We start from the raw sequence: 27,718 nt of genomic DNA, 5'->3' as shown, positions 1-27,718 counted from the left end.
TTTCAATGGCTTGGAGTTGGTGCTTTGGGTTGGGGACCTTCTCACTTCCCTTCTCAGCCATCCTTGGGAGTGACATTTCTGCTTCTGTGTTCATCACTTTCTTCCCCACAGGTAGCGTTTTGGCACTCTCTGTTTTCAGTGTGATTTTTGCATTCAGCACATTTCTGATCAGCCTTGTCTCAATTTGCTTACTCCCTTTTACCTTTTAGTCTTCTCCAACCTCCTATAGCTCCATTTTGTCAAATGTCCTTCAATTTTTCTTTGAAAGTTAATCCTAAGTTGCTAAAATGGCAAGGAGACCTCCATTTTTGTCAAGATTTTCTTGAAATGGTCTCAGATTTGACCACAGTTAACTATAGAAGTCTATCTCAACCAAAATAGTCACAGTAACCAAGAATCTACCTCCAATTTATTGTTCTAAGTACTAACACCATACCTGAAGCTTGAAATTGATCTACTAGTTGGATCTAAACTACTACATTGATACCAATGAAAAGAACTATTCTACTGAATTAGTCTAACATCTAATGCCAAAAAACATGGAAACCAAATAGAAAATGTTGAGCATGGTAATGCCATGGAGAAATCCTTTCGTTAATCCATAGCACAATGGAGCCATGGTTGCTACAAGAAAATACAAGGAAGCAACCAATGCTAAGCTAGTGCTAAGCTAAATGTACTTGATGATTTCTGAAAAATGAGCAAAAAGTAATTACATTGGAACTAAGGCCACCTTTTATCATCCTAAGCTAATACTCTCTATTACACTTTCCCTAATTTTTGCCTTCTTTCCAAATTAATAATGGTCTCCTCCATCCTCTAATATCCTTCATTACATCGGCACCATATCCACAACTACTAAAATTGAGTCCTATCTCCCTTTCATAGTTGAAAGACCAAGTTGAAATACCAACTACAAAATCCATACCAATGTATTCCCACTTCATTTGTGGTGAATGGGATGCTTGTTCTTGATATAGTAACCCTAGTTCAATTCCCTATAAAATTGATACATAGCTTGAGGATTCCATCCTTCTTCTTTTGAAATAGAATAGGAGCACCCTAGGGAGAGTTTCTAGAATGCATGAATTCATGATCCATTAGTTTTTTTAACTACTCCTATTCAATTACTTCCGGAATAGACATTTTATATGGTCTCCTTGTGTTGCAACTAGTTCTGCCCCAACTATCAACTTGATTGCATGATCCACATCCCATTTAGGAGGTAATTCAATTAAATCTTCAAGGAAGACATCTTTGTAATCACTTGGTTATGAAGACTCGTCCTCATCCTTACTATCTTCTAGTTTATTAAGTTTGATCAAATAAGCGTAAAGTTCCTTTCTTATTCCCTTTAGGATTTGATTAGCTTTGGCTAACTAGATCCTAGGTCTACCTAGCTTTCATTTGTGATTGAACCATTTTTCCAAAAAGATTTTTGAATATGCGTCATCCTTCCCCACAATGTATGTTTTTCTAATCGGGGACACTAACTAGTTCATTCCTAATAAGCAATCATAGATCCCTAAAGGCATGACCCGGAAATTTGCTATAGTAGCTTTACCACCTAGTTTTGAAACTCGACATTACGAATCACCTATGTTGACACAATCTCCTTTCCATTTGCTAGTTCTACCAAGGGTTTTCTAGAGGATTCTAGATTTAACTTTAGCTTTCTTCCATACTTAGGGGAAATAAATGAATGGGTAGCTCCAAAATTGATGAGGATTTCAAAAGCAGTACCTTGACGTTCTTATTGGTATATAGATGATGTGGGGAGCATATTTTTGAAGCATCATAACATTGACGTATTTCCAAATCCTTAATAGAAGTGTGCCACTTATTGGCTCATGGACATGTGGGGAGCATATTTTTGAAGCGTCACAAAGGGCGAATCATAACCTTTAATGTTAACCCTAGCTATTACTAGCCTTGGAATGCTACCTTGATTTGGCTCCAAGTCATTATGGCTTCAAACACAAATTTTTCATGACACCATTGCTTCCACCATAGTCGTGCTTCATCTATCAACCATAGGTATGCAATTATTACTTAATTTTCTATACTAGTACCTGCATCAAGGAAACAATCTCCCATCTGCTCAATCCAGGTCTTGGCATTAACTTAAAGCTTTGTTCCTTCTTTGTTAAATTTAGGTAGGTTGACTTATTTGAAAAGAAACTATCTCCCCTTCTCTTCAATGGGGTCAATAGCAAGAGGAGTTCAAGGTACTTCAGTTGAGGGAACTTGAAAGATGTTTAGATCTTTTCTTCAAATCACTACAAATCTTGGATTTTCAATACTTGGCAACCTGATTTGTCAAGTTATCAAGAAACAAAAAATTGTATTATCATTCTAGGAAGATCATACACTCAAGGCATTTCTGGATTATCCTAGGATTCAGTATGGCTACTAGTAAAATTTTGCTTAAACTTATTTCTAGGAGACACATTGGATCTATAAATGACATATCATTGCTAAACTTGGCAAGTTCTTTACTAAAATAGAAAGTCATATGTTCAAATTATTAATGTGCCATAGTCTATACACAATTTTTTACATAAAGTTTTCATACAAGGCCAACAATTTTTACATATGGGAGTTTGTGCAAGATCACGAATTTTGTCTAACTTGTATTTTTGTTGTAGAGGATGTTCTAAGTAGTTACATAAACTCGATCGTGGATCTACCATAGAGCTAAGATATTATAAGTGGGAGGCTCCTTCAGAGTATTGAGCCCTAAATATTTATTAGGTTATTTCGTAATTATTTTCATGTGATCATCCAGCTATAACCACACAATTTGGCTCGACAATCTTGGTAACACAATAATAAACCCATTAGTTTAGGGTCATTGTCTCACCTTCTTTGTGTAGCATAGGATTTTTTAGGCTTCTATAAAACATAAAAAGTCAAACTAGTCAAAGCCATTTTGCCCAAGATAGCATTCATGAACTATATTCTAGGCTCATTCTAGGCCGCTTATTCGAACGGCACAAATGAAGAAATAAGTAGGTGTCTAGCATCAAATTTGATATAAGGTCCAAAAATTTGGATCGAATCGATTAACTCGAGGAATAAAAGTCTAATCCATCATGCAGAAAATTTTCTCCCTTAAGGTGAAATTACACTACTCCTTAGTAGATAGTAGGGAATAATTCACAAAAATGTTGCAGTTCTCCTTGCATACAACTTTGATAGAGTTAGTAAAACAATTTTTTTTTGAGAAACTCTAATTTCATTTCTCAACATAAGATTGATAAATAGTATTTTTAATTTCATTTTTGTCACAATGAATCATTAATTAATTAGACCTTTACCTATTATTGCCCTCAATCCTTCCTTTAGATCCTATCCCATGCTTCAACATTTGCTCATGTGATACTATTTTTAGATATTTCTTGGATCTAGTCATCAAACTTATTTGTAGTCAATATTTATCTTGGTCATATTTCTAGCCATATCATGACTTTTTTTAAGATTTCTTACTTCAGCTTTTGTTGCCAATCTATTTTTATATATGGCTTAACTATTAGTGAGGCACTAGAGCATTTGCATATGGATTAGCACAAGCATTTGGCACTATGAAGTAGGCACTACAAGGTAGGGGCACTTCCAATGCTTTCTAGGCCAACTTTATCATTGGACTCTCATAGGGGTCTTGCAGTGAGTTGTTCTCCCTATAGAACAAGTTGTGGTCATGGAAGAAGCCCACCAAGGGGTGGCAGGTTGATAGTTCTCTCCAAATGTCACCGCCTAGAGGATTTCAACAAGTAGGCCTATGATGGCTAACAAAGCACAGTGACATGCAAAAATGGATTCAACAGTGTGATTCCTGCAAATTCTTGGGACAACCCCTAGCTAGAGATTGGCTCCCCTTACCTTTGATTTTCCCATTAGAGCCTTTCTACAAGTGGGTTTGCAACTTTGCAGGGCCAATTAAATAGCAACTTGTAAGACCAAGAACAAGTACATCCTAACTACTACTAATTATTGTACCAAGTGGGTTGAAGCCCTTGCCATTAAAGGTCAATTTGGTGAACTCAATTGCTACCTATATGTTTAAAGATGTCCTAACTTGGTGTGGATGCCCAATGGAATTGGTGAGTAATCATGGTGATCATTTCATCAATAAGGTCATTAAGTAGCTCATAGTGTTTTTTTTCTTATTATTCATAAAAGTTATTAACCTATTAACTCTAGGCTAATGGATTAATTGAATCCACCACCAATAGAACTTTATTGGTGAAACATCATGGGAAGAACTAGGATACCAAAGTTCTAATAGCGCTATGGGCCTACAAGGACTTCTAAGGTGGCTACTAGTCTTACTCCTTATAAATTAGCTTTTGGTTTGGAAGGAGTCACTCCTTTGAAAATCGTTATTTACCATTTCGGCTCAAAGTAGTAGCTGCGCTTTTGACGAGGAGCATAGTTGGAGTATGGACATGCTAGTCTTCAAGGCCCGACATGGCATCTCAATATGAACAACGACAGTATGAACAAGGTGGTGAGATCAAGCAACCAGGCTAGACATCAAGTCTTAGCATACCCTACTCAAGGGTGCTACTTGTGGTCAGAAGAAGTGGACTCGGGCCGACGTGGCATCTCAAGGAGATAACCATGGTGCCAAGTGTGCCTTCTGGTGCAATCACCATGGATGCCTAGGCTAGGCAGGCACTAGTACACCTGGTTTTGCTCATCAGAGCTGCCTAGAGTATGCCACAGTGATGGTGGGCTTAGGCCTCCAGTCTCAAATTCAGTGGGAGTTAGACTCCTTGCAGGCTCTCTGCTTGCCCAAGTATGCCACCAACAAATGGAGTCTTGAGAGTAACTTCGGATCCATGAAATTTATGCACCCAAACTGGCATATTTTGATAAAGATAAGGGCAAAGTGTTGGAGGAGCCTCTTCCTCTCAATAATGAGGATGAGCAAGCTACTATTGGCCCTTTCCTAGATTTCTTTGACTTTTCAGAGGCAACAATGGGGATGATCCAATGTAACAACTATTGATGGAACATTACAAAGCACTGGAAGTGCATAAAGCTAAGCTAGAGGACCGATCACCAGCCGTGGCGGACATGGATGCTGAAGTTGAGTGTTTGCTCACACATATTCCACCAGTTGTTCACAAGCCTTGGCAAACCAAGCCTCCCACTAAAGAAGGCAAATGCAATCTCCCTAACCAAAGCACAAAAAGTTGAACATGTTGCAAAAATAAGCTCAACGAAGTGCTAGGTTGAGCTGCAAAGCTCCAAAAAAAAGTCACATCACATGCAAGAAAAGAACTCCAAATCTATAACCATGTGCCCATCTAAAGGATGCAGACCCCAAAAGAATTTATTAGATTGTGGGGAGAGGCTTCTATAACCATGTGCCCATCTAAAGGATGCAGACCCCAAAAGAATTTATTAGATTGTGGGGAGAGGCTTCTTGCAAATTGTCAATCAAAGATTTCAATTTATCATGTTGATAATATCTCAACTAGAAGTGCTAGATAAGATCAACCAATCGCATAGACAATGAGGACAAAATTGTATCGTCCAAGGACTCAAGAAGCAATGAATGCACCAAAGCTAGCAATTCCTTTGTGCCTATCGATGTTGTCTGCAAAGGGATGCATGATGGATGCCATATTGTCAAGCAACCCTTTGAACATTACCAATCGATTGTTCAAAGGAGTGATCGCCTTCTTCTAATGAAAAATTAGACACAAATCGGTCAAGCAATTGCCCCAAGCAATTTCCCCATATAACCATTGAAAACAGAGTGTTTCAAATAAGACAAATTGAAGTGCAATGGAATCTTGCCTAGAAACTGCGCAAAAGGAGCCACCGACTACGCAAGCATCTCAAACTATACATTAGAATGGTCCGACAAGGTGTAGCATTGCAAGACTTGCATGTCCAATATCTTTGGGCATGAAAGCATCATCACACATGATGTAGGTATGATCATGATCTCGACCATGTAGTGATATGCTGCACTAGGACCAAAGATCTTGTTTAACAACATTCAAAGGAAGCTCATGCCAGACACAACTCTCCAAAGCATCCACCACCAGTTGCTCAAAGATAGGCTGTGATACAACAATACACATATTGAACCTCAACAAACAAGGTCTAAACAAGCTACCAATCTATCCCACAAACCACATCTAGATAATAGATCATTCGCAGCATATAAGCCCACCAAACATAGAACCTCCCCTTTGAACGTAATTTCAATCACTAGAAAGCAACCGCACACATCATTCTTGATCAAGACCAACTGAAATCTCTCATGAACAACCATGAGCACACTAAAGTAATGTTGTGCAAAGTCACCAACATAAAATAAGAAAACCTAGATAATAGATAATAGATCATTCGCAGCATATAAGCCCACCAAACATAGAACCTCCCCTTTGAACGTAATTTCAATCACTAGAAAGCAACCGCACACATCATTCTTGATCAAGACCAACTGAAATCTCTCATGAACAACCATGAGCACACTAAAGTAATGTTGTGCAAAGTCACCAACATAAAATAAGAAAACCTATGGGAATCCACAATCTTGCCTACATCCTTGTGGCTCTTATGCCCAACAGCACATAAGACATCCCACTGATTATCATGCAGAATATGCCACATGTTTGCTACTTACTGCACGAGAAAATGCCATGCACATTCGTAACTTTCATATGTATTCAGAGAAAGAAGATCAAACTCGAGGCCGTTTTTGCATCGATTCAACTTTTTTAGCTAACAATTCAAGACATTCTCATCAAGAAAATCAGTCAACACTACAAATGAATTCATCCTATGACTTGTGGATTTTGAGGTAGAGGGACCATCTCCCATTTTTGGGACAAACCTTAGATAATGGTAATCCCATGGCATAATCACCTTACCTTGTGTGTTTGTCAAAGGCAACTCTTATTGGCAGATCTTTAAAACGGTCCACAAAACCTTTCACTGCAAAAGGTACCTAAGGGGAAAAAGAGGCAGTGTCATTAATTGGATGAGCCATGGGGGCCTTATCTTTACATTGCACATTTGTACATAGAGAGTCCTAGGCAGGACCAAACATAGCAACTGAAAAGTCTGCATTGCTCTTTTTATTTCTTTTAGGGCATACATCCACCCAACCTTGATTTGGGTGATCCAAGAATGATTAGGCTTTTTTCCCTTGTCTGCATTGATCACAGTAGGGGCATCATCATCCAAAAGACTGTCAACCATAAGATCCTCATTAATAGCTGGGGCACTCCTAGCTTCAGGAGCTACATACTTTTATGGGCATTTAGCCATAAATTTCCCAACCACCCATGAGAGAGAAAATGTCCAATAAAAGTGCCTCATTTCAAATGAAAATGCAAGTATGGCATGCCAAGGAAATTTACTCACATCCAATTAGGCCTCTTGCAAGAGATATCTCATAACATACACATCCAATTACGATATTTTGCACTGAAACTAACTAGGAGGCACCAAGATCTTACCAGTTAGCAAAGGCTGATACACAACAGGGCAAGACTCCACTTCTACCCACACCGAGTAATCTTATTGAAGCAAGTGTTGGAAATCAGCCAACGATTGCCAATGCACAGTGTGAACAAGGTGGTGATCAAACAAAAAAAGCACTTTGGCTAAGAGATTATCACAAATAATGGCTAACTTTAACATTACTTCATAAAACCCTCATGGTCCCACAAAAATCTCTTCCACAATCACCAAACAATAGGAAAATCAACTTATGGAAAATCCATGAAAGAACCCAGATTCAACCTCTAAAGAGAAAAGGATAACCCCTCTTACATAAAATGCCAAAAATGAAGGCAACACTATATTTGTATTCACAACAACTTCAAAACATCATCCTAACTTTGGGAAGATCTCATGGTTGTGTTGGACATAACCTCCCGATAACATATTAACAAACTCTAGCAAGTGTTCCTAGTCTAAATATTCCAATTTCTCAATGGTAGATGTGACCTATGCATAGAGCACACTTGGTAATCATCTAGTGGAGGTTCCTCAAAGTCTTCCATCAAGGCATCAAAAGCATCTTTGTTGTGTTTGATTAGTGACTACACATCAAGACCATGTTAAACTTCAGAAGAAGGGGCTGCCATCCCAGAACATGAAACTGTTTCTTCTCCCTCTTCAGCATTTAAATCAGGCCCCAAAGCCTCCACCATGTAATTGATGAAAGAGGCTTTCAATTTAGACATGATTGCTATAGCAGTAGAGTATACGAGTTGTATTCATTGTAGGACTAAATGTCACAATCTATCATGAAGTGAAATGGGAGGGAGAAAGACTACATGAAGAGAGAGAAACAAGGAAGAGGTGTAAGAAACACTAGAAGATGAGAGAGAAACACAGAAAAGGAAAGAAGATGACAACCATGAAAGCTGGAAGAGAGAGATGAAGCAAGAAAATACTTGTACTATATCAAAACTAGGTACAAAATGATTAGTACCTCTACCTTTTATAAATGCATCCTATATACCCTATTTTCCATCCTTTACATTCTATCCCCACTTAAAAGAAGTTTTTGTTACAAGTGGTTACAAAAATAGGAAAATCACTAATATATACTAAGTAATGGATGGAATCAGAAATGGAAAACCAAACAGACTATATGGATATCCATTCTAGATTATAAAACTAAGAACTAGACCACCATAACTCCAAGCAAAGATACATGCAAATAATAGATAGGATGTTGTCTATTACAGATCCTATTGTAGTAAAACTTAAATATATTTTGATGGGCATATCCAAATCAAGCACACTATGGGTCAAAAGAAAGCTCATTGGACATACTTTCAACCCATATAGGTGTTTCTCCTCTATAATCAAATCAGAATTAAAACTACACCAAAACAATAAGCTATATACTAACAGTCTACAGTAGAACAAGGGCTAAAATGACTTTTTTTTGTCAAATAGACCTCTTAAATATAAAGATTTCCATCCCAATACGGATGTTGGCCTAATGAAGGTGAAAAATCCATCCCATAACCTCCTAGATCAAAAGGTATGCCATCATAATAATGATCCAAAGTAAGAAAATTGTCATCAAACTCATAATCTTGGTCACCCATGTCAAATGGGTAGGAAGAAGTATTGCCATAATCTCAACCATAATCATATCCATCATCCATCAAATCATAAGAATCATAAATTTCATGTGCATCCTCATCATCAGTATACCAATCATAATATTCATTACCAAAGTCTCTGTAATCATAATCATATGCATACCACTCTTTTTGTGGTTGATGTAGACCAAGTTGATGCATATCCTCAACTAATCCATCATAAGCATGATCAAAGACTTCGTATTCTTCATTTTTAGCATACTCATATCCTTCCTTAAATTGTCAATAAAGCTGCTCATTTACTAAGTGATCTTCGTATGCATTGTCTTCTGATCCTCATATATATTGTCTTCTTGTAGGTGATCCTCTTGCTAGTCATCTTGGTCTTCTTGTTCTTCATCTTGCTCAATGACCTCTTCTTGTTCTTTCTCTTTTCCATCATATTACCTATTGTCCGCTTCAGCATCATCATTACCTTGAAGAAACAAGGAATTCAACATTGCATTTGGTTGATTCCCATTGACATGCTATCCAAGATCAATAGAATGATCCTCTACATCATGGCATTGTAGAAAGTATGCATGCTACCCATGATTTAATTTTGCAAATTTAGACATGTGACCAGCGTTATAATGCTTCAAAGAAAAAACCACATATTGTAGAGTAGACTGAATTTTACCCTCGTGATCGCACCAAGTGACAATCAATACAAGCAATTTCTTTTTCAATGCAACAAAAGATTTATTGCCATCTCCATACAAATACAAATATCCTCATGCTAAATACAAAGACAAATGAATATGAAAGTAAAATATTGTTTTATCTTAATAGAACCTTTTCCAATAAGTTTAACCAATAAATTCATATCTACATCTGCAATTTCCCGTGCTAGTTGTCCTTCCAATGAAGCCCAAGACTGCTTTTAACTAATGGAGGTGCATATAGTCCACTGATTTGTGTCAATCTTTGCAATCAAAGTGGAAAGCAATAGAAATACATTCTAATTGTTGCTGAGATGATTGATTAAGCAATGATACAAGCAAATGTAATACATCCCTACCTTGAAAAGATTGTAAAAGAGTAGTATCATTGCTATGAATATACTTCAATGATGCTAATAAATCAGCTGGAACCTCCAGATTATCCAAAGCTAGCAATCCCACCAATATTCTTTTGCCTTCCACATTACATACACATCTTTGCAAAACATTGTTATCATAAAGATTGATAAGAGCCTACATAACACCTTGCTTAACCAACTAAGAAGCATGATGTTTTAACTAGTAAATAAGTACTTACTCAATCAAACTCACATCTACCACCTCTACTGCCATTTTAGAATCATCAAAAATCATGAATGCATGTGCCAAAGTACCTATTATGTCTACAAAAGAAACATCCATCCTACTAGAATAAATCTCTCTGATAAGACTTGTAACACTTTGTTTCCATGCCTGTAAAGAGTGTATTCTTGTAGTACTGCAATTACTAAATTAGCCATAACTTTTGATTGAAATCTCTGATTAACAAAATTCTTAATTCAAATCAAAGCTAACATTGCCCTCTTCAAATAGAGCACTTAGTACTACAATTTTTGTTAGGACAAGAATAGCCCAAAGTTGGCTTATTGAAATTGTCCGAAACCTATCCTATCTTGATGAGCCTGTAAAAGATCTATAGATCCAACTTTGACCCTATTTAACCTTGTAGACTCACTGATAGAGCTGAGGCACTCTACAGGATACCAAGAGACCAATTTATGATTTATGGAAAGAAATTAAAGACCCATATCACCCATCTTAATGATTGTAATGAGTGAGTAATATCTTGAACTCGCTATATGGATTGAATCACTACCAAGATGAATCAACCATTGCTAACATGAACATTTGCATTTCCAACATAATCTTTTGCATTACCAACATGAGCATCACCTTACCACCACTACCAACATAAGCAAGACATTGCATCATAAGCATAGGTAAAGCTATGAATCCCCTACCACTAAGCAATGACCTATCATCCAAGAGCTCACTCAAAAAAGAATAATGGCTTCCCAACTTGTTTCCATCAAAAGCCCAAATGATTACTTCAATAAAATGGAGCAATCTCTTGCTCAAAGGAGTCGAAAAAGCCTCCAATGTTGAGTATTAGAGCTTAAATTGAGCCTTGAATGAGTGATGAAACTAATTAAGATTAGATCATGCTGAAGAATAGATGTTTTATGTTCTATCCAGGCTTGGTTTAGCTCTTGATATAGTAAAGCTCAAGCTTTGTTTAATGGGAAGCATAGAAGAGCATTAGCATAAAATAGGAGTAGTAGAACCACTCTTTAGAGTGTGCTTGACTCCAGCAACCAAACATGCAACTACCTTAAGCATGGAGATCAAGTCTTGAGAGTGGTGCAAACAATACGTATCTATCTAGCAACCCCTGCTTTTGAATCAACTACAATGATGGCCACCATGGGAGTCTTTGCACTCTTTAAGCTAAGCTTTCATGCCACTAAGATAGGGTTGAAGAAAATAGCCATAACAAAGAGATCAAAGGCTTCTTGCAGCCATGGAATTTGAGAAAGAGCTTGAAGAAGAAGAACGAAGGCTTGCTTCAAAAAGTAGTGAAGATTGTCTTCTCCAAGCTCAAGGAAGCCTCTTTTCCCAAGCTTCCTATCAAAATGACTCAAAATTTGATGACAACCTACTAAAATAGCATGGACCACTATCTTTGTCACCAACTCCTGTAAATATCTCTAACCATGGTCTCTTCTAGCTATAGCAAACTTGCAAGTCCCAGTCCATGCCCTATACCTGCAGTATCTATCTGAAATAGGTCTTTATGATGAAAATTAAGACTAAATATCAAGCATGTCCTGGTAGAAGAGCTATTTTTGTTGTTCTTCTCACACTTCGGGCTACAAATCACGTAGGTCACTGAATCTACTACAACTCATCTGCTTTTGATTATACAAGTCTCCTCCAAATCATGCATGTCACCTAAATCTATAAGTTGCATAACTCTACCATGCATGTTGCTTCTCTGCAATTTGTAGATTAAACCACTATAGGCTGCATGCAAGATAGCAAGGCAAGCAATGTGTTGCAATAGCACTCTCTCTCTCTCTCTCTCTCTCTCTCTCTCTCTCTCTGTGCAGCTACAAGAGCAAGCCAATGTGCAAGTTATTAGTCCATACAAGGGATTCCATTAATAGGCTACATGCCCTAAGTTGGCACGAAGTTCAGGTGGGGGTGCAAGACAGGAGCACATGCAAAGCAACATGGCAACTCTCTCTCTCTCTCTCTCTCTCTCTCTCTCTCTCTCTCTCTCTCTTTGTGCAACTACAAGAGCAAGCCAATGTGCAAGTTATTATTCCATACAAGGGATTCCATTAATAGGCTACATGCCCTAAGTTGGCACGAAGGTCAGGTGGGGGTGCAAGACAAGAACACGTGCAAAGCAACATGGCAACTCTCTCTCTCTCTCTCTCTCTCTCTCTCTCTCTCTCTCTCTCTCTCTCTCTCTCTCTAAAAAAAATTTAACAAGAGAAGAAAACAACACAATATAAATCTACACAACAAGCCTACATTTCCAAACTAAATCCTTTTCTTTTTCCCTCATTATTTCTCCCTTTTCTCTAATTTTCTCTTGCATACCATTTTTATGTAACATGGAATAAAATGAACTAAATATACATCCACACATCCTATATTACCTCATTCTCTTGCCTTCACTCTTTTCTCCTCTTTCACACAAAAACAAGAAAAAGAAGGAATGAAGAAAAATACATAAAAGACCTTGCAACCATGTTTTGTCTTTCTATTGTGTGTGTGAAAGGGAGAAAAAAAGGAACTAAATGTACATAAATATGAAGGGAAAAAGAGTACCTGCCTTGAGGTTTTGCATGTTCGGATACCATAGGATACCCCAAGATACAAAAACGAGAGGAAAGGAAAGTTTTTATTAAGGTACGCTAGTATAATCACCAATAAAAGTAACAATATACCATTGCTTGTACCGCCCGACACATATCTCAACAAAAAATACCAACACAAGTACTAGTGAATATACCAACAATAATACCAATGCATATACCAATGATATGCCAAAATTTTACTTTTTCCCTCTCAAATCCTCTACATCACCACTCACAAACACTAGCCATGCACTACATTCGTATTCCATGCCATATATATCACCCAACTATCTCCTCTTTAGCATGTTATAATTGATGCATCAAATCTTTCTTACACAAGTGTCTCTCACTCATTACATTACTAGATTTTCCTAGTCCTTATCACATATAAATAATAATATGCCGTTGACAAAAATTCACTTGTATTTTTGCCTACATGCCTAAGCTCGACTTAAAGCAATCTATTGGACACAGCCTACATGGCTGTTGGCTTGTCAAGTGCTAGTGCCTATCCAATATTAGGCTTCTCGAGCTGCCACGGTCTCACCTTTAATGTACAACCAAAGCTGGAAGATCAATTACCTTATAAGCTTTAGACCAACTACAATGAATTTGACATTCCACCAAATCTGCAAGCTTTCCCTCAAAGTGGGCTAGATTTGGAAGTGAGAGCCATATTCTTAAGACTTGTGTAGCAGAGTTTCAAGCTTTGTTACAATTCCTCACTCTCTAAGCCTGCAACATTTCTAAGCAATGTTTGCTGACCTAGAGGCAATAGGAATCCATACTAAATTTGGCAGTAAACAACCTTCCTGAACCAACCTGGTACTTGTAGTACAAGCATGTACATGTGCATTGGGTACACTTGGTACTTCAAAATTTTCATCTTTAGCTCCGAAAAGGATTCAAGAACTGTACATGGAAAATATGACTCACCAAGAAATTCACTCATTTCTTGAAATGAGGATTACAATTGCTAACTGCTGGGGCTAGCCTGTGGATACATTCTGGTACTACAAGTACCAGGTTGCAGAAATCCTTGCAATACCCAAAGTATGAATGCTGGAATACAAGGGAGTAGATTTAGAAAAGTAGAAGTTCTTGCTCAGGGAACCATCTTTCGGCCCTGAACATCAAGCTTTGCCATTGAGTGCTGATTTGAGTTCCAGAAAGCATCCTGAAACAAACATAAAGAAATTGATTAGAAATGTTACATTCTAGGTAAAGAATTAACTTGTTGGACAGCACTGCGCTAAAACTGAGCTGCAGAGAATACTGCAACTCATGGAATATAGAAAGCCAAAGATTTGACGTATATCAAAGTCCAACTCAGACATATCTATGTTACTTATCACAATTAAAAGTTTGAGCTCATAAATTATGCTTAAGCCTTATCTTCTACTATGATGTGTGTGTTGTGAAGATGTGCTAGGGTTGGCACTGAGAAAACACAGAATGTATGAACACAATTAAAACACAAACAACTCAAACAATAATGCAAAAACACAAAACACAAACACAAACAAAGAAGAACCTTAAAGTGAATGAATCAATGCTATAGATGATGAAATGAGTGTCCAAGCTGCTCAAAGGCAAAGCAATGAGAGTGGTTGAACTGCAACATCCACCAAAGACAAATCCCCAAGTATTGTAACCACCAATTGGAGCTGAAATAATGCAGAGAATGGAAGGGCAACAGGCTGATAGCCAAAACGTAGCATTCTGACGGTTGGACCTGGCAAAATGCAGCAGTGTTCCACACGAATGTGCTGGAAACTAATCACTAAATGCTAGAAACAATTGGACAACAGCTGATAGAAGGTGTGCTGATGCAGAGCAGCCTGCACAGGCAGCAAATGCAGGCTGATGATCAGGAAACAAGGCAGCAGCAGCTGACATCAGCAGGCTGCCTACAGATGCAGTTGTGGAATGACTCCAAACAGCACAGTGATGGCAGCAGTCAATGTGTCACAGGCTCAAGTGAAGGTGGTTGCAGTGAGCAAAGGCTGGACAGCTAATGGAGATGGGCTAAAGGCTGAAATCTAGGCACCAACAGCAGGAGAGAGAGTGAAAACTGATGTGATATGCAAAACAAGGATGGCAACCTGTCTATTTATAGATGACTGAATCCTCCCAACTTAGGGTTTGGCTTATGGGATAAAGAAACTCTCATAGCCTCTTAAATAGCCCCAAAAATGCTTAATTAATGAAAACCATAAAATGGTGCATAGTTCGAGAGAGTGTAAAATGGTGCACAAGACGAGGTCCTAAAACTTTCTATAACTAGGTAGCCTGTCCTCCATTCAGTCCAGTCTCGTTTTTTCAGCCAAGACTGCTTGACATTGTCTTCATCCATCCAACATCTATTTCCAGCCTCCATCATGCAATCTACATCGATTCCCACTCTATTTACTGATCAGCTACATCGTCAACAACTGGCGACTTGCTTAACTAATGTGTTTGTGATCTACAACTATTGTGCGGATTGCCACATCATAATACCTACGTTTTTATTGCCATAAACCTACCACATCATCATACCTGCGCATTTGCTGCCATCAACTTGCCACATCATCATCAGCCTGCTGCATTTGCAGTTTTCTCTCCTCTTTGCCTATCTGATACTAATCCAGCATCACCCTTGCTGCATTTGCTATTGTTAGACATCTTGGAGGCTGACTTGCTTGGTTTTGAGATCTGTCAAGAGTATGACACACTCTCCAACTCATTATCTCTACCTCGATTCTTGAGGCACGAGAGTTCGAGGTACAATTTCATTCCTTGCACTATTTATTTGCTGCATGAGCATTCTATATGCAATATTCATTCATTCATTCAAATTTCCACTGTGTTCATTGTCTCCAAGTTACCCTAATCCTAATTGTGTTCTATTGAGTTTATGCTTTGTTGTGCGCTTTCATTTATGTTTCTGCGTTAGGATATTTCTTTAGACGGTATCAAAGCAAGTTTCTCTTTCACAAACCCTCGGCCTTTAATTTGAAAGCTCTTTACAAGAAGCAAGAACAACAAGAGGGCAAGATGACTTCAAATTCATCTTTACCACATCATCATAATGCTCCCAAGCCTAGCACATCGAGACACAAGACGAAGCGGGCTTCACACCTTGCTCCTTCTTTCAACATGGCTAGAGAGTCTTCAAACTACCATGGAGTCCATAGACCATATGAGATCTCACAAGTTAAAATACAATCTCATCCTTATGTATTAAGCTCAACAACAGATCGAAGGTAAATTTAACTTTTCCCCTTTAGATTCGATGCACCGGTCTAATGATTTTGCAAGAAGAACAGAAGTTCCACAAAGGACTGATCACCCTAGCATGGAAATTGGCATGGAGCACAAACCATTTCCTCTCTACCACAATCATCTCCATCTCTACCTCTTTCATCTTTTCCATACACTTCTCCATTTTCATGCACTCCTATGTCAAGTATGCATATCAATATTTCTCAATCTTTTGAATTTATTTCTTCTTTTCCACGTATTGGTTCATAAGCCCCGAAGAGGATAGATTTTTCCATTTGAACTTAAGAAAATGTAAGAAAAAGTTCCAAGATTCATTGGTGAGTCCTCCATCTTTTCCTTCAACTTTTACATCTCATGGTCGAATTGATTTTGGTGAATCACCTCTTTCTTCATTTACATTCAATGGACAAAAGAAACCTAACTTATTTCCCACCACTACACAAATTATAAATCCATTTAATCTCCCACCCATCCTACCCACTAGTTCTATTGCACTTTTTTTTCAGCCTCCATTACATGCACCTTTCTACAAGGAAGCTCCAAGAGATCTAATGCTTGGAGATTGCTTCTGAAGAGTGCAAGACAAGGGATTTCACATTCTATCAATACATATTGATTCGATTCATTGTGCTTTGTCTTTATCATGCTTACCTCTTGTCTATTCTTTTTCTTATCTTCCATCTCTTATCTCTACTTCCTTCTATCTCTGATCCTCGGTGGATACAACCTTTCGACTAAAACCCCTCTGACATTGGTGAACCCGACATGAAGGGTCATCAAAAGAAAAGGCCAGATGGAAGAACTTTCGCGCACAATTTCCAGTGATGTTTTGCAGCAGCTAGTGCAAAATATAAATATGCTTATACAGGTACAACAACAAGTGATGCATGCTTCTGCTCAAACAGAAACTATTGTGATAAATGCTCTGCAAGCATTTGAGTATGAGATAAAGTTGTTCAATGGCAAGAGAGAGAAAGATTCAATGTCGAAGGATTTTAGTCGAAAAATCGTATCCACAGAGAATCAAAGATAGAAGGAAGTAGAGATAGGAAATGAAAGAGAAGAAAAAGAATAGACAAGAGGTAAACACAATAAAGACAAAGCACAATGAATCGAATCAATATGTATTGACAAAACCTGAAATCCCATGTCTGGCACTACTCAGAAGCAATCTCCAAGCATTAGATCTCCTGGAGCTCCCTTGTAGACCAAAAACGTGCATCAAAACAACAGCTTCTTCTCTGCAGCTTGGAACCCAAATCCGATGCTTCCATTGGCTCCGAAAGGGGGGGTAAAATACCAAGACACCTAGCTAGATTTATGCCAAATCACTCCATCTCCCACTTCGAAGTGCTGTTCACTGCCTGAAAATAACGATCGTGTGTCGCGCGATTTTGCCAATCCTTCTTTTTACATAAAATCCTCTCAAAATGGCTGAAAGCTACCTACTTTCTTTTACATGTCATCCTATTCTAGAAGTTGTCTATAGTTCTTGGATTTTTACAAGAGATAATATCTAAAATATCATAAATTGACTAAACTTGTCCAAAAATCTAATATTTTTGGACCATCCACACTATGGACACTAACATTAATGGCATTGGCTCTCTAGATTAATAAGAAAGCCGTACTCTAGAGTTTTTCACACTGTGTCCGTGTAGTGGCATGACATCCACCCCCTCTAAATCTACACATCCTCCGGTATGTGCCAAAATCCTAGTTATCACCAGATTCTCAGTCGTCGTCATCCTCTACAACCATATCATTTGCTTCTTCATCTTCTATATCTTCTTGGCTAGTCCATGTATCATGGTCACTATTTTCTTCCAATTCTGGCCACTCATAGGTAATAGATTCCCGCCTCTTGAATAATTTGATTCTTTTCCTTACTACCAGAAGTTTTATGGTTGTCCCATCCAACTCATTTAATGCATAAGTAGCATTATCAAACACCTATTTTACCACATAGGGTCCAAACCATCTTTTGGAAATTGTACGCATGGCACTAAGCTGATTGTCTAAATTGCTATCATAAATCAATACCCAATCCCCATCTTGTATAGTTCTTGGCCTCAATCTATGTCTTTTGTCAAACCATTTCTTATTCTGTATCCTTGTTGCCTTTAACTTGGCAACTGTTGTCTCTATGTCTTCTGACTTTCTTTCCAACTATCTAATGCGTAAGGCCAGCAGTTTCTCTCGATTCAACTCCTCTTCCCAAGGTAGCACACTCCATGTGAGTGTCATCTCTTCTATCGACATGATAGGTTTTTGGCCATACATCAATTCAGCAGGCATATATCTTGTAACGGCACTATGAGTTGTTCTCTCAACCTACAAAGCATAAGGGAGCAATCATAGCTACTCTTTTACCTTCTCTCCACATGCTTTTGCCAATGCCTTCACAATCGGTGGATGACCTCTTTCACTTTTTTCATTTTCTTCAGGGTTATAAGCTAAAGTTAAAGCAAGCTTTATTCCCAACCGTGCAAAGAAATCATGAGCTTCATTTCCATCCAACTCACCCCTATCTGCTATAATTTTTTCCACAGAACCATACCGACAAAAGATCTCTTCTAAAAGAAAAGTACACACTGCATTTGTTATCTTAGTACGTAGAGCTCTCTCTTCCACTTCATTAGTCGAGTCTTCACAAGCAAGTACAAGATATCTTATTTCCTAAAGACTTGTAGGCATTGTAACTAAATCCACCACCCACTTAAAATGAAGGGACGAGGGATATGTGGACTGCAATCCATCCAGATGTCTCACAGATAAATACATTTGACATGTCGTACATGTTTCCACAAAGAGAGCAACATCCTTATACATACCCTGCCACCAATATCTTTCTTTGATCTTTGCAAAAGTACCCCAAACACCTCTATGGCCAACCCACAAGATTTCATGAAATCCTTGTATAACATTTACTTGGGAAGCTCTGTCACCCAAAACTCATAATGGCATACCCTGTTTCTTTTTAGCATGTTTCCACAAGTATCCATCTTTTAAGAAAAACCCATAGGCTTTCCTCTTGATTGTCTTAAACTCCTCATCTGACCATTCATCTCTCTTTGTTAATGTACTGAGATATTGACCAATTCTTAGCCATTCTCCTATATATTTGTCTTTCAAAAACACTTCTACACAAGATATAAAACATCTAAAGTGTCTTCTCTTTGTTGTCCAAGCTTCTCTTAGTGCTGTAGCAACTCCTTGCATTGCTAAATTCACTCTTACAACATCATTTTCAACTGCAAGAAAGTCATCTTCTTCCTCCTCATCCATCATCCCATCTTCATTCTCATAGCGTGCCCGAGATAACATGTCTGTCACTGGGTTATCTCTTCTTGTAATGTACTGAAATTCACGGTTCAAAGATTTAATATATGCAATCCACCGAAGCATAGCAATGTCCAAGGTAGCACAACTAGAAATCATACCCAATACCGGCAAACAATCTATCTCAATGACTACACAAGCACACCCATAAAATACTCCTTATCACATTTAAGTGATGTCACAATTTCCCACAATTCTCTTTTTACCTGTGGATACCTTCTCTGTCGTTCAGTCAATACTTTAGTACCAAAGTGAATTGCATATCTTTGCCCTTCCTCATCATCTTGTCCAATTACCCATCCAATCCCAATTGGGCTTGTATCAACAGTAATAATGATAGGCTTTCCATGTGAATAATCTGTCTTTCTCGATGTAGGAGCAAATTTCAAGAGCTGCTTCAATTTTTTCATTACTTTCTGATGCTTCGTTTCCCAGTGAAACCTTTGACCTTTCCTCAAGAGCTGATATAGAGCATCAGCTACATGTGCAAAGTGAGAGATCCAAATCAAATAGAACACACATGCTCCCAAAAATCTACGCACCTTTGATACATTCGTACATACATCTTGCATTCTATCAATCCCATCTATTTTTGTTGGTGATTGTCACGGGGACATGAAATTTTGAGATGCTTTAATCTTGCTAGTAACATTTGATTAAGTTATTAATCAAATATGCAAGGTTGTTTAGCACATGTGATGCACATGGCAGTTATTTCATGGGAACGGGCCAAGGACCCTGAGGATGCAATGGGTGTTAAAGGCAAAAGTTGTGTTAAGTTATGCCAACTGGGTTTTGGTGGTCAGTTGGTGGTGCCAGGTTGGACCCGAGGACAATTGTTTGGCCATTAAGTGTCAGTGGTGACACTAGGGACTAGCATTAATTAATTAATTAATGCTAGTCTAAGGGTCAACAAAGGTTGGGAACCACTCCAAGTTGCAAATGGCCTAGCCAATTTCATTACAGATGGGCATGTTTAATTTTAGGCAAGGTCAAAAGGGCTGAAATTAATTTTCAGAATTAATTAATTCTGAAAAATTAATTTAATGGCTGAAAATGCATTAGGAAGGCTGCCACTTGGCAAAACTTTCCCATGCAACTAGGGAGAAGGCTGTTGGAGGGTGGTGGAAGTGGAATTGCAGCTGTTCGGAGCTTGGTAGAGGGAGAGGAGGTGATCAGATTTGACTCTGAGAGGCGATGACGACTGATCGCGCGCCGCGATAGGACAGGGGGCAGTAGGATTTCCCTTCTGCCTCAAGAGAGGCGGCAGTAGAAGAGGAGGGCTCGCCAGCCGAGCTAGTGTTTTACCCCCCTTTAAAAGCTGTTGGTGCCATTAGATTTGTCATCAGAGCTACGACTCAAAAGATACATTTCACCTGATTTTCTCTCTCTACAACATTCTCTCATCTCCTCTAGTCTATGCTCAAGCATTCTCAGTAATTCTCAGTCACTCATTGGTAGCAAAGTACAGTTAAATTTGGTGGACAGCAGAGAGTTTACTGATGAAAACCCTAAATTACAGCAGTAATTAGGGTTTAGCAGCCACCTTGGGACCCGTGCCATCAGTCAAAGGCATTGTATACTTAAATCAGCATAGGAAATTTGTGGAATTGTGAGGATTTCAGATGCCAACCCATCTATTGTGAATTTGGGGCAGCATTTGACCAGTTGGGGTTCCATTAGAGCAAGTCCTGGGTGAAAATCAAGGGGCAATTTGCTCGAATGCTTTGCTCATTATTGGAATAGCAAGGGGCTTTTGAATCAGCCAAGGAGATCGTGAAATCTCGACTTGTAATTTATCCATCAGCAATTGAAATTAAAGAAATACCGAAAGGGGCGCCAATTTTGGGGCCAACAGGGTGTCCACTGTCCAAGTTTATGAAGGTAAGTGAGCATTTCAGTTTATGTTCATTTGCTAATTGCTGTAATTAAGTAGGTTGGTTTCAGTGATGGTCTTCGCCCATAGGGCTCACACATATGCCCAACAATCAAAACCTCTTCAACTTCAAAGACAGACTTTTATCCAAAAAGAGTTAAAGGCACCTTTTCTAGAAGCGTCAATATCCTCTCACAATCCATAATATGGTCTAGAACAAACTATCTGCACCCATGAGCATCCATGTCTTCATTCTTCTCATCCACTGCACACCCTTTGATTGGAACATCATCCAAGAAGGGCATTGTCAATTGTGGTATAAAATCCTCGAGTACTCTATTTACAGCATTTGTCATATGTGCCACTGAATTTGTTGCACCCTGCAGAAGAGTACACATCCGTACTAATCCCAAGGGAGTCTTCTCGGTTGTGATATCCCTACTTTCAACTGCAAGCTGAAACAGATATCATACCCAAGTAAAGATCACCCAAAGAATAGATCGCTTTGCTTACAAAAGCCTCTGCAAATTCATCAACCTCAAGACCTGCACCTACATTTCTTATGGTCACTTTATTGACCAGTTACATGTCTTAAATAAATCTCAAAGCCCCATTCTTTTTGGGTACAGTAAACCAACGATTTGAGTACGTAACTGAAGAGGGCTCCAAGATCTTCATGTGAATCTTTTCATCTAGCAAATCCATTAGCTTTGGCAAGTAAGCTTTAGGCAGTGGAATAGGCCTCAAGTTCCATGGTACATATGGCACAGTAAATATTACCATAGGAGAGACAACACTTAGATCCACACAACCTATTTCAGTTGACTGAAATGCAAATGTCTTTCCATGCCTAGCCAACATCTACATAAAACAGTTTCTTTCAGCAGGCAAAAAAAACCCTTCTGCACCAACTTTCAATTCTTGTAATGTTTCAAATGTAAACTGATGACCTATATCTTCAGGATCCCGTAAGCTTGGCTGCCTTGACACTTTTTCATACAAACCCTCACTTTCTAGTGGAAGCGGCAAAGCAATTGGTTTCACCTTTTTGTCAAATGTCTTATACTTTGTCTCCACAAGTGCTTCAGCCCATTGTAATCCTTCCTGTTGAGCAAACAATGCTATAACATCATACATGTCCAAAGAATATACTAACAACACTTTGTTTTCAGCCTGATTTTCTGCATGTATGATTGCTGAAATTTCAGCATAGTGTCATTAATATTCAACCCATAAAAGATGCCTGAAATGCCTTCATTTTCAGCTAATAGTCCCAATGCTCTCAGTTCCTTAGTAGCCCGTTTCATAGATATGCGTTCAATCTTGCACATAGCTTCCATAGGCTTAAACCAACATGAACTGTTTGTTATAAATTGAGAACAACCAATAGTAAATACATGTGTCATTCCATCAACAGTAAATACATGTTTGAACAGCACTACCATAGCCCCACATTACAATAGTGCTTAATGAAAATCCAGATCTTTGAATTCCCTTGCATTTGGAACCAAAGGAGACTCTTGAAGCGTCCCAATTTCTAAGATGATTAACACAAACAATAAGAAATTGGACTGCTTTCCTCCCATCCTTGCTTCTCACTCTCGCATAAGCAGAACCATCATCAAGCACCTTTGTTTCCATACGTACTCCTATGATATAGGGCTGTCCCAAAATCACTGCATATGAGGAATTATCTTGCACAAAGAAGTGATGCTCTTCTTGTACATCACCAATCGTCACTTTTACATCAGGACATGTAGCATAGAGTTCACCTGAAGAATCATTTGCAACCCTCATACACCAACCATGATCAGTGTCAATAGAATCACTGCATATGAGAAATTATCTTGCATAAAGAAGTGATACTCTTCTTGTACATCACCAATCGTCACTTTTACATTAGGACATGTAGCATAGAGTTCACCTGAAGAATCGTTTGCAGCCCTCATATACCAACCATGATCAGTGTCAATAGGCCATGCACCATTTTCATACAATCCACGCTCAATGACATTAATCTCAAACCCATGGTCAAGTAAAGCAACACAAGGAATTTCATGCTCCCCTATTTTCACTACCGTTTCAATGGTAGCCTTGGCCCAGTGATTTCTTGTGTAATGACTTTGAGGAATAAATCCTAGAGTCTCTTCCCCATATTATTACATCTGCCTTACTCCACCATGCATATTGCTACAAAACAATGCATTTTCAGCTATTTTCTTTTCTTTTCCTTTCCACATACTATCCACTGATTAGTAGCATCTTGCATAGACAATCCAGTACTTACTTCATGCTCATATTCAACCCGAATACCCAACAAACCAGTTTCCTCTTCAAATTGCAACAATACACTAGTGGTATCACCAAGAAACTGGCGCTTCCTCTTAATTATGTCAATGATCTTATCATGAAATTCTTGCTTAGCAATGCCAAGCACCTCTCCCAAGGTGAATTCCAACCAACTATTTAATATCCGTTCTTCAAGAACCTTCTTAAGATTTGTGGCTATCTCAATGTCAGACTACAACTTATATCCTAGTTGCTTGCCTTTCTTTTTGCCCTCTTGTTTGCTATCCTGTTTTTGCTCCTGACTGACCTCTTTCATAGCATGATCGAGAGGTGGTTGATTTGTAGCTTTAGGCTAATCCACACTTCTTCTTGTCACTCTTTTAGATGTCCCTATATTATCTTCATCTCTCTTTCGTTTCTCTTCCACAAGTACATCCGTGTTTTGTAACTTTGCTAAATATGCGTAAACTGAATATACATCTACCAATAATTCCCAACCAGTTATGTCACGAATATCTTGCCCTCCATGAGACATTTCATTATCAGTAACTTTTCCATTTTCAGCTGGATGCAAAGCATGTGTCCATATTGCAGTCTTTGAACCAACTATCACTTGGCCATACATCCTATCCAACTGTAGACCAAAAGTAGAAGCATGTACAGCTGCATAAGCATCTTGAACAGCTAAGTCTTCCAATAGCTTCTGCATACCTCCCTTTCCAAAATTCAAAGCAAGAGACAATCCTGTTTCTTATGCATGGATCTTGCTATCTTTCCAAAAGATTAGTTGTTGTACCAAGGCCTCTTGATAAGCACCATAATCCTTTCTCTCATGCTGCAAACTATCACACCACATACATCTTTTTCCTAGTTTAGTAGCTACTTTCTGTCCTCCTTCCTCTTGTCCTTTCTCATCCAATTTTGCGACCTTCAATTAAAGATCTCGCATGTCTTTGACCAATTCATCTAATACATCTTCCCTAACATTTGAAACAGTAGGTACAACCATAGATTTAGCCATAGAAGTGGAGGGCTTACTAGATACATCAACTATTTTGCCCGTAACAGTGGGCAAGCTAGAGACATGCAATCTTTCTCTTCTTCTATACTTTTTTACATGTGCAGTAGCAGCTTCCTTGATATGCCTCGAAGCCTAAATAATAAGTGATTTAAGAAAGTGAAACAATATGCTCATGATTGAAGAAACAAACCATGAACTCATAAACCTATATAATGAAGCTCTCCAGAACCTAAATTTCGCGACTCCTAAAATTTTAGGGATTACTATTTTTAAAAGTTACTCAAATGGAAATTATGTTCATGTCAAAGGCTCCGGAATTTCACATGAACAATTTTGTCTTCGACAACTATCTCAAATTCTTAATCATTTAAGAGATTCTTAGAGTAAAAGGTTTGAAAGCTTCTTTCTCTAGAAAAGTGACATGTAGCATCTAGAAGAGGACATGTGTCATTTTAAAGAAACAAGTTGTCAGAGTGCAGCGGTGCGGAAGCGTAGGACTGAGAGAGAGAGAACGCAGAGAGAGAAGGGAGAGAAAGAGACTGTGGACGATGAAGATCTGCTGTATATAGAATGCTGAATACAAAGATATACACGGGCGCAGTGTGCTGGACTGCGTGTCTCCACCTCGACGATGCGACCTGCTGTCCACCTCGAAGTCTGCTGCAGTCTGCACTGTCTGCTGTCTGAAATCTGTGAACAGAGACAGAAAACTGCGCGGCACCGGTCTGTAATCTGCGACAGAGTAGAGTGACCAGACTGCTGGAAAAGTCGACTATAAATAGTCGAAAACTGCCACGAACTGGAGCGCTAAAAATAGGGCGCAGCCTCGAATAAGTCGGCTGCATTAAATGCAGCCGACTGGGCTGCAGACAGTCGGACTGCCACGTGGCAGTCCCACTGCACAGTCCGACTGTGCAGCTGCTGGTCCGACTGTGCAGGCTATGATCACTGATCTCTAACACCCCCTCTCAGAGCCTGGACAGGGCAGAAGCCTAAGGGATCTGGAATGTTGCCGAAGTAGAGCCTGAGGAAGCGCCTTCGTAAACAAATCCGCAAGATTGTCCTCTGTCTTGCAATACTCCACAGTGATGGTCTCATCCAGAAGCTTTTCTCGGATGAAGTGGTACTAAATCTCAATGTGCTTCGTCCGGGCATGAAAAACAGGATTCCTCGCCAAGGCAATGCAACTCTCATTGTCACATCGCAGCAATGTAGGACGAGTCTGGGGGCACCCAAGCTCCTCCAACAATCTCCGAAGCCACACAACCTCGCATGTGGTGGAAGACGCGGCCCGATACTCCGCCTCAGTAGACGAAAGGGCTACCGTGGGCTGCTTCTTGCTACTCCATGAAATAACACCTGCACCCAAAGTAAAGCAGTAACCTGTTGTAGACCGCCTGTGGTCCACGTCACCGGCCCAATCCGAGTCGCTCCAACCTGCAAGTACAAGATCTGACCCATCTGTCCCTGCGGGGTAATGAATCCCTAAATCAGACGTCCCCCTCAGATACCGAAGTATCCTCTGAGCAGCCTGCCAATGCACCGTCTTAGGTTCACTCATGAACCCTGCCAAGACCCCAACAGCAAAACATAGATCAACCCTGGTGTTGAGAAGCCAAATCAAGGACCCTATCAACTGTCGATAGCGGGACGCATCCGCCAAAGGAGAAGCTGAATGGGAAGTGGCCTTCCAGTTCGGATCCATAGGAGTAGAGAGGGCCCGACAATCTTCCATCTCAAAAGACACCAAGAGCTCCTGTACATATCTCTGTTGAGAGAGAAAGATCCCCCTCTGAGATTGATAAATCTCATGGCCTAAAAAGAAATGGAGTAGCCCCAAATCCGTCATCTCGAACGTCCGATGTAAAGCTGACTTTGTCTCCTGGACCTGCTGTGCATCATCACCTGTGACAATCAAATCATCAACATATAATACAAACAGCACACAACCATCCTCGGAAGTGTGAACATACAGCTGCGGATCGGCCTTGGACCGCCGATATCCCAACTGAGACTGGAGGAACGAATCAATCTTCTCGTTCCAAGCTCGCGGGGCCTGCTTGAGGCCATACAGGACCTTCTTCAACCTGTAGACTTTCCCATCTGAAGAACCAAAGCCAGGAGGCTGCTCAACGTAGATCTCCTCCTTCAAATCACCATTCAGGAAGGCCGACTTCACATCCAACTGATAAACAGGCCATCTCCTATGGCCAGCCAAAGCAAGAACAGCTCTAATGGTTGCCATACGAGCTGTGGGGGCAAAGGTGTCATGACAGTCAATCCCTAGGCGCTGGGCAAAACCCTTAGCAACAAGGCGAGCCTTGTGCTTATCCAAAGTACCATCACTGAGATATTTGGTCTTGAAGACCCACTTGACTCCAATCACCTTCTTCTTCGGGGGGCGTGGCACAAGTGACCAAGTGCCATTCCTCTCAATAGCCTCCAACTCAGCTTCCATAGCTTTCTTCCATGGGGCGGACTGTAAAGCCTCCTTCACGGAGGTGGGCTCTCGGTCCTGCATAACACGGGACATTAAACAATAATTGGAGCAAACAAGCTCCGAATAATGCACCTGGTGCCTCCGTGACCGCCGCAGACCATCTTGCGGTCCCCACTCCTCAGAAACCCCCTCGATCCCTGAATCACGGAGTGTGTCACGGGCCCAGCCTGGTGCCTCCGTGACCGCCGCAGACCATCTTGCGGTCCCCACTCCTCAGAAACCCCCTCGATCCCTGAATCACGGAGTGTGTCACGGGCCCAGCGAGGAGGAGGCCGAACCTCCCCTCGTCGTTCTCCATCAGCAGAAGACTCTGGAATGTCCACCGGGGGTAACTCCTCAGAAGGGTCAGGTGAAACAGTAGACTCTGTGTCAGAAACAAAATCATAATCAAAAGGCACGGGCTCCAGTGGAACTGTAG

General features: G+C 39.6%; 1 protein-coding gene across 1 annotated transcript in view; it reads right to left on the bottom strand.

Annotated features, from left to right (window-relative positions):
* Positions 1 to 13,300: 13,300 nt before the first annotated feature.
* The window catches only part of LOC148037487 (nuclear intron maturase 1, mitochondrial-like), a 49,219-nt gene continuing 34,801 nt past the window's right edge, over positions 13,301 to 27,718 (bottom strand). Inside the window, exon 3 of the mRNA XM_087676436.1 lies at positions 13,301 to 14,182. The gene's annotated coding sequence lies outside the window, so the exon portion shown is untranslated. The remainder of the gene's footprint in view (positions 14,183 to 27,718) is intronic.

The sequence above is a fragment of the Lygodium microphyllum genome, chromosome 4 (assembly GCF_053477565.2).
Source record: "Lygodium microphyllum isolate KBCC chromosome 4, Lygodium_microphyllum_v1.1.10, whole genome shotgun sequence".
NCBI classification, from domain to species: domain Eukaryota; kingdom Viridiplantae; phylum Streptophyta; class Polypodiopsida; order Schizaeales; family Lygodiaceae; genus Lygodium; species Lygodium microphyllum.
Note: the sequence above shows the minus strand (reverse complement) of the source record. Positions and strands in the feature narration are given on the sequence as shown.